This window comes from Poecilia latipinna, unplaced genomic scaffold (genome assembly GCF_001443285.1).
Source record: "Poecilia latipinna isolate Pla-1442-1.1 unplaced genomic scaffold, P_latipinna-1.0 Scaffold52, whole genome shotgun sequence".
Lineage (NCBI taxonomy): Eukaryota > Metazoa > Chordata > Actinopteri > Cyprinodontiformes > Poeciliidae > Poecilia > Poecilia latipinna.
This window is the reverse complement of record NW_015112668.1, coordinates 632,721-642,011: the sequence shown is the minus strand read 5'-3', so window position 1 is coordinate 642,011 and position 9,291 is coordinate 632,721.

The window sequence follows — 9,291 nt, the reverse complement described above, 5'->3', positions numbered from 1 at the left end:
ACCATCTGACATCCTGGGATATCCTCTGCAGCAAACTGATTGCTAGGAGAACCTTCCCTTCAGGAACCAGCTAGAGGCAACAGAAGAAGGTATGGCCTAACTTTCGGTGACATAAAGGTTTCAAGATGGGAAATTGGATTAGTACATTTTGAAAAAGACTAAGTTTTACATTTATGCAAGCCAAGGTTATGCTAAGTTTCAGGAAATTTTGCAAACTTCTTTTTTTTTCAGTAAGAGGCTAGAAGTTTATTCTGACAGCATTTAACAATTTTCTGTTCTGTGTCATGTTCCCTGAAGCCAAAACACGCCCACGCAAATGATATGGTATCGTTTTTTTTTCTTCCTGTGCATCACTTACTCATTGGCAGCAACATTTTTCTCCAGCATGTGAGTTGTTTTCTGTCACAGGGCTAAGCTGTGCATGCATGATTAAGAAAATCGCTTTAAACGTCCGTGTTATACTATACAGACTTAGTTTCTGCAGCTCTGATTACAGCAATATAAATGACAGCACAAAACACAGTGATTAGCTGTTTGCATTCAGGATTAGTGACTCACTGTTGTACTTTCAGGCAAATTAATGTGAAACATTACCTCTGACAACTTGGAGAATGGAATACGTTCACTGAACATAATCAAAATAGTCTATGAAAGTGAGATATTCATTATATGTGACACGTCACAAAAAAAGTGGGGACAAGTTGCCGGAGCACAATTGGAGATAAAAACCACCAATTCCTGAGAAAAATTGAAGTTGTGGAGAAACCAGGCCGTGCTTTAAATTGCAGTTTCAAAGGTTTTAAGATGGTCAACTTTGTGTTTCAATTCAGCTTGTTTGCCGAGTAAATCTGAGCTGTTTTAGGATGTGGGGGAAACTCAGAGTTGATTAAGATTTTGGGCTTTATTGGCTCTTCACACACGTTTGTCACCAAGTTGCGAGTTTGAAGAAAACACATGGCTCAGTAAAATTGTCAACCCATCACCCACAACCCAAGCTGGTAATGGGAAAAAATATATTTCTAAAGATTGTGGTTAAGAAAAAAAAAAAACAGCACCAAGACTATTTAGATGATCAGAGGCATTCATTCATGTCTGCAGGAATATTTTTCAGTTTCTCATTTTGATATTCAGAACTTTTGTTTTCTGTGTTTCTAGCAAATTAATTCAAGTCATTTTTCCTTTAATTATTCTTCTATTTTACAAAAAGCCCTAAAATGATATTAATATGCCCAACACTTGTAAGAAAGAACTACCTGGGTACTTGACATTTATATTTCAAAATGTAGTATTTTTTTGAAAATTTATACTTTGCGATTTTTTTTTCCTGGAACATGGTGTGGTTGTATTTTGTAACGTTTGAATAAATATTTATTGTACTTAAAACAGGTGATTCTACTTTTTGGTGGGGGTTTCTTTATACTAGGGATAAAATGGATAAAATGGATAAAATGTTAGACAAATATAAATTTTTACAAATTAATTTTTTTTAATTCAAAGTGAAAGGATCTTGAAGATGTGATTTCCTTCTAAGAGCCATAGGTCTCATCGCTAGTTGACAGTCAATGCTTGGGCATCAGGTTATTGCAAAGTAATGCAAATGATCAACCTTTGTTGACACCACCAAGTAGCTTGTCAGGTTTGGGGACAATTCTTTTGAAAAATTTAGAGCTTTTTTTCCTCACCATTCTGGTTTTCAGAGTGCCAACATTCAAATGGCCATATCTTCTTAATTATTCCTCTGGATTTCCTTCTGTTGTACATTATTATAAAACTTAGAATCCACATATTTAGAAAATGTAACTCAAATACCCCCTGGGGACACTTTCTCCTGGTTTCATCGTGGTCAGTCACATATATACTCACACATAAATAAACTTTCCGTATACATGGGCGCACATAAACACACAAACACAGTTAACTGCATGGTTCCTATAGCCTCTGTGTTGAGCCCTGAATGCTCCTACTGCTGTCACAGCAAGTCCAGGATTGTGACAGATTACTGCCCGCTGCCCTGACCAATAGGAGCCAAGAAGTGTTTCCTGCCCACTGACTCATAATTCTTGGAATACCTATGTTGAGATGACATTTCTTTAATGGTCCCTGGATCTCCAGAAGGAATCCTTGTCCTGGACAGTATGATTGCCTATTAGAAATTCTCCAACACTTGCATTTTTCCCTGTACACCTTATGCCAACCCTTCATGGGGGGAGGAGGAGGAGGAGGAGGAAGAAGAGGAAGAAGAAAAAGAAGAAGAAGAAAAAGAAGAAGAAGAAAAAGAAGACGGCGGCAAAACAATCAGAACAGAGACACAGTCAAGCATGTTAGCTTTGGTTTGAAGGAAATTATCGCAACAAAAGATTTACTCATGAAACAATAAGTCAAAATATAGCAAAAGAAATTAAGAGCAAAACTTTTCACTTGTAATGCTGCTTGTGAAAATGCAGGCCATGAGAAAACCAGGGAAAAGTCTCCCAGGGTAGTTCCTTTATCTTTTAAACTTTTTTTTTTCTGTTAACTTTTTTGGAAAGTAAATCTGTACACAGAATGAAAGAAACTAGCAAACTAGTCAAATGCATACTTACCCGTCCGCTTAATCAACCGATCATTAATCAGCCAAGATCATTTTCAAATAACTATGAAACTTGGAAAGCACAAGCACGCACCAACTTTGATGATGTTGCACAACTTATACTCTTGACACAAAATTCAGGAGTAAATTTTTTTGCTTGAGCGGACTACCAAGTTACAGGTGATCTGGCTGAGTAAAATTGCTGCAATCAAACTTACATTGGTCTCTAGATTGCAGATAATTAATATCTTAAATGACAGAATTATGTGACACTAAAAGTTTAAAAACAAATCAGAGCCATCTAAAATCAGTAAGGACGGGTTAAAGCTGACTGTCCACTGACTTGGTTTGGCATCTCTTGAGTATGCATTTCATTGTCAGAGCCCAGAAACTTAGACTGATACTCTACTATTTAGTCACATCTGTGTGAGCTACAGATCAAACTGGGTGATCGATCATTTTTATTCGATGGGAATAAAATTAAATTGGAAATATCTGTCTTAGGTAGAGTTGCGAGGGCATGCATGTCGTATGTGTCCTTCAAAAGGAGTACTGTAAGCCAGGGCTCTCATTATTGACATTGACCTGGCCTACTCTGTCCACCTACTCCAGGTCCCACTCCCAGCATATCGATACCCCATTTCTCATACACTCTCACCGCCATAGCAAACTCACACACAAGCAGTTTTCTGTCACCTGCAACTTCTCCTGGTTCCACCACACTGCCTTCTTTCCAGCCATTGGCAGCAAACTTTGTTTATCTTTAATCCAGGCACTTGGAGAAAATCCACACTTTGTCCATGGATGCTTTTCCACTGGCAAGTTGCACTCTAACAAACTAATGTGCGGTTCGGTTCTACCCCGGTGGTGAGCGTTTCCATTACAGATCTGTTGCTCACTGTTGTAGGCGGGCTGTGAGCGCACAGCAGCTGTGGTCAACTCTCCACCGATGTTTGCAGCGACACTCGTCAAGGGAGAACCTCAAGGTTGTGGTCCTGATGGACTCAAATAAGCTCATATTTCATTCCACATAGAGCCATGCCGGGTCTGCTAATGGAAAAATGAATCTGGCCAAGGTGGACCGGAACCAAACCGGTTAGAGGCGTTCCGGTGTAAAAGCTAGAGGAAAAGCGTCTTATCAGTGCATTCTGATTTATAATGAAGAGAAGGAATGGCTGCTTTCTAACCTCTCTTAAACACCTCGCCCCTTCATTCCCACCTCTGCAATTCTGGTTCAACCTTGAACCACGCAGAACCTGGGGGCCAGGCAAGCAGCACACCGCCTTGACCTCTCGCCATTTCTCCAAATCTGCAGCAAACACACTCTGACGAAGTGAGAACAAGGAGCACTGGAGCGGAAAACTCATTGGAAGTGTCTCTGTTAACTCCCACTCCTCACTGCATCCTAAGGCCTTCTGTGGTCTATTTCATTGGGAAAGGTTTGGAGTGGGTGAGTGAACGTGGTTTGAGGCGGTGTTGCGTGCTTGTGTCCAGAACCGTTCGACATCGTGAGCGTGGAGGGAATAGCAGAAGTTTTGTTGTGTACTGTATGTTGTTTTGGGAGGACAGAAAATGGAAAGCTTAGAGGGCCAGAAGGTGCTTTAGGAGGTTCTCACAGTGAACTATACTTTGGGACAGAAAAGGAGGGATCTATGTTGCAGCACAAAGAAAAAGACAATCTCTAGAGGCTGCAGTTAGTTGTGAAATCAACTATACCTATTGGTAAGTGAAGGAAAAATACACCCAAACTCCTACAAGTGCTTTTAAACAAAAGCTGCCATCTCCTCATAGATTACACCTTTTTGTATTGGTGAATAAGAGCTGACAAAACTAAAGCCATTTTGATAGATACTTGTGAATCTGAACATACCAAAAAAACCTTGCTTCATTGTCCTAGTCTTGAGGAGTCCTTTATTTCTTCAATAATCATCACACTGCAATAAAGTACCAAAAATGGCATTGGAACCATGCACTCAAAAAGAAAATGTTTGCTAATAATTCAACTGCACTTGAAGTCATATTTTCTAATCCCTCCATCACTGCTTTTAGTTTCTTCACTTTATTTCACTTGGATACAAAGACATGTTATATGGTGCAGCGATAACCCATTAATGATAACATTAATGGGTTATCGCTGTAACATTACTTAATCTTGAAGTCTCAATAGTGTTTAAAGGAAGAAAACATGCTGGAGCCAAAATGTGCTCACAAACTCACCTGCACAAAGCGATCCTAATATGAATCTCAGCATAATGCATTCCAGTGAGGTCAGACTAGCTGGTACAATTGGAGTAAGAAATACATGCGAGTTTCCATGCTAGTTCAACATTTGGTGCTGTATTTAAAGCCCTAAAAACCCAAGCAGTGGTTTCGTTCTGTACTTTCTTATCCAGCTCAGGTTCATTTGACTGACGTGACATCTCCTATGCCGTAAAAGAAGAGGGTTCAGAATAAACGATCCAGTAACTGAAGCTTGATGAGCTGCAATGGGAGTGAGCATAACTTTCTGCGTCGCCATCCCTACTGCTAACCTCATAATGCTCCCTCCTCCACTTTTACAGCTCCATTCTTGACAGCCCACGACCTCACTTGCTGCTCATGCCTTCCACCTTCCGAAGGCATTTGTATCCATGCATGTATTCATGAGCAGGTATTAAATTTAAATATGTTTTTTACTGTGAAAAGCCACTGATACACAGCTAATGCAGGCCAAGAAGAGAGGGAGGCAGGCATTTGGTGCACTCTGTGTGAACTCCGGCTAACTCAATCTCAGGCCTCCTACATTTCCCTTCCTTTACCTCTTGGGTTTTATAATATATTATTTCACACAATTCAGTGTGTTCATCTGAGCAAATCTGTCTGACGTTGCGAAGCTTTAACTTCATGAAACTGGAGACCATAAATCCTGTGGAAATCGGGTACGATTTTGAGAGATATCCTCTTCTTTCCCCCTTCACGAACTTGTGCTTGTGAGAAGACTGTGCTCATTTTCTCTGGACCGAAAAAGAGGCACAGCCCATTAATTGTCGGTTAAAGCATCCCACTTACCATCATTTCCTAACTGCAAATATCAGGGGGCCGTGTCACTCAGACAGCAACCCAAAGCACTTAGGAGTGCAACCTAGATACACCCGTGCATATAGGGACACATACATGAGCATGGAGCACACACCAAGACCTCAATAATAAGACACGAGGGAGAATGGGTCATACAGCGGGCACTTTATTTGCTCTCAGACTAAACCACCCACAGACCTCAGCCAATACAGTGCCTGCTGCTTATTTCAAACTAAAGAGAACAGGGAGGGCGAAAGAAATAAGACAGAAGAGTGTACAGAAAATGGAAAGAGCCGAAGAAAGTGATTTTGCCTCATAGTTCATCTTCATCTCGGCGCCCTGTCCCAACCCCCAGTTCATGAAATAAGTCCTACTGAAAATCAATGGCAGTTGGAGCTGTGTAAAGGTCAGCCATTCAGCACAGCTGGCCTTGGTGGACCATTCGAGCCCAGGCTTGTACTGCGAAGCTCGGCTAAGTAGAATTAATGGGGGGATCGATTATTCTGCACACAACTTAAATTGAACTAAGCAGAGAATCATTTTAAGGCAGGAACTGTAGCATGACGTCGAATGAGATGCATTTGCCACAGAGCCAACCCCAGAACTCATTTAGCAGGCACAAAGCAAAGAGGGTAGGGAATAAAGAGAGAGATTTTTAAATAAAAGATTTCACACTCACTCTCCTCCTACTTTCTATGACTCCCTGCTCTGCCCCCTTCATTTTTTTTTTTTTTTTGAGTTCACCCGCCGTACAGTAACCTCCTGATAATAACCCAGAACCACTGGGGATCCAGCTCATAGATTTGATCCTCAAAACCACTTTTCCACTCTCGTCTTTTCTCCCCCTTAACTTTCTTTCTCCTTTACGTCTTTTCTTTCTTTTTCTTACTACACATCACCTCCAGCACCTCATTCTTCTTGTGTTTTTCCCTTGTTTAAAACAAAATCAATATGGAACCGGAGGAGACAAATCAACGTATGGCGGCACTGCGGGGGGGAGGCCCCGAGGGCTCCCTCCTCTCTGGTCATATACTCCTCTTTCACTTGCTCCTTCCATAGTTTAGGAGTAGCAGGGAATTAAGAAGAGGAGGAGGGGGGGAGACCAGTGGATAAGTGGAAGTAAAGATGTAAGGTTTGACTTAGGGAGGGATGAGATGATAAGAGACCAAAGAGCTGGATGGGGATGAAAGAGAGCTGGGGAGGGATGAAACAGGGCTCCAATGGGATGGCATATAGATGGAGAAATGAATGGATTGAGGGATGAGAGAAAAGAAAAGAGCAGCGAGCAGCAGTAGGGGTGCATATCATGGAAAATTCTGCTCCAGCGACTTGAGTGCAGAACGGGAGCCCTCATCTATAATGTATATCATGGATCCGTGAGAGATTTCCATACATATAAAATGGAGCAGCACCGGGAAGTGTCTCGCTGCTCCGGTGCAGACAAAAATCACCATGAGGGAAATTTCAATATCCTGATATGTTTGTACTTTCATGCTGTTAATTTATATATACCCCGGTGTTACTCGGTGTTGCTTCATACTGTGAGAGTCAAAACGGATTAAAAGACCCTCTGACTATGTGTAAACATGTTTCATTTCAGACGTTTTGTTCCACCACAATCCGGTAGACTGTTCCGATCTATCGAAACTCCCAAGCCTTTCTAGACACAGCTGTCCACCTAAACTGACAAGACAAGCAAAATGAGTGTTAGTCAGAAAGACAGTCAAGAAAATCACGGTAACTCTGGAGAGTTACCATGGGAAGATATATCAGCATGAGACAATTATAAGCAATTTTGACCTTTATGGAATGCTAACAAAAAAACATCGTTAAAAAAAAGGTTGCAAAAAGTTACGCTTGTGGGTCTTGCAACAAGCCAAGAAGCAGAGACTGCAAAAATGTAGAGGAGGATGCTTTGCTCAGACAAAACTAAAATTAAGCTTGATTAATTTTGGTTTTAAGTAAATTACTTGATTATAGCACCTTCACGCATAGGTGCTATGTGTGAGGTTAAAACTGACACTTGGAAAACAACCACCTCACGGTGCAACATGGTTGTGGAGGCATTGTGCTTTTCTTTAGCAGGGACAAGGAAGCTGGTCGGAGTTGACAGGAATATAGATTGAGTTAATACGGTGTAATCCTGAAAGAAAGCTGTTACAACTGCTGCAAAACACTTGACTGGGGCAGAGGCTCACTTTCCAGCAGGACAAAACTGAGCATGCTGTCAGAGATCAGGGCATGTTCAAGTGTTCGAATGGCAAAGCCCAGACCTAAATCCATTTGAGACAGAGACTTGGACATCGTTTCTCACCGATACTTGCTGTCCAAGTCGACCTAGCCTGAGATATTTTGCAAAAAATGGGTAACAATGTCAGTCTTCAGATATGCAAAAACTGGCAGGCATACAAATAAAAACCCTTTGCTTTAACTCCAGCAAAACATGGTCCTAAAAGCTACCGACTCAAGAGTGCTGAAGACAAACTTAAATGAAACAAACAATAAAACTACAGAAACATTTGCATTCAATTTGAAAAGCATACTTAGTTTGTGTTGATGTATTGCGTAAAATCTAAAATTACATTGAAGTTTGAATATATCAAAAGTAAATATAGCCATCAAAAAAAAAATAAATAAATAAATAAATAAATAAATAAAAATCCGTCTTGTGTTGGATTTCTTTCTAAACAGGTTGGACAGCAAACACAGGCATCATGTGGGTCTCTGGAAAAATGAAATAAATAAACATGACAAGTGGCCACTTAGCCACAGCCTCCCCCATTGAAACCTGATGAGGGCCGTGTCTCGGCTAACTTCAACAAACGCTAAGTGACATGCTTAAGTGGGTTCAGGTTGCGCAGCCGCTGTAATTCAGTAAAAATACAAATGAGGCTGGCTGGGAAAACAGATCACCAGGCACTCATCGAAAATAGAAAGAGAGAGTGAGCAACAGAAAGAGAGAAAGAGGTTAATTTTTTTTTCTCCTTCAGAAGATTCTCCCGGCACTTGGCTGGCTTGTCCACACACAAACTAGCCCCTCTCCAAACATAAACGGCATTATACAGACCCGCTGATTCCCTTTATTGGGAATCAATAACAAATAACCTCACTTTTCACCGTCCATTATGGTCGATGTCTACCATAACCGGCCGTCTTTATCTGTGCACCAATGTCATGCCTGACCTTGGGCTTTGGGCTCTCTCCCCTCTCCAGGTAGGTTTCACGCAGAAGGTTCAGTCCAGGTTTTCAGAATGGTTCAAATTGAGCCCTATGGGAGTGAGGAGTGGGGAGCAGCCATCTCCCATGACAGATCAATGGTAGGTCTCACCACAGGGCAGGGGGCCAGCGGCTTGCACAACCTGCTAATAGAATCCCAATGTCACTGCTGACACTACATCATGGGGCCCTGCTGGAGGTTATCCTGAGGTGGGACAGCTGATTTAAAATGCATCAGAGCTCCCCAATGTTTTATATTCCCGTGCCCTGCATGTGCATATGTTTCGTCCACATGTGTACACGAGTAAGGAGGTAGAAACTGTTGGGTTTTGCGGTCTACATGAGGTCGCATAATAAAAATATGTATGCCAAACTATCTCTGTCTCTTTAAAGCTCAAAGCTATTACTTTCTACTTTTTTTGGAGCTTTTACACTTTCTTATCCCCACT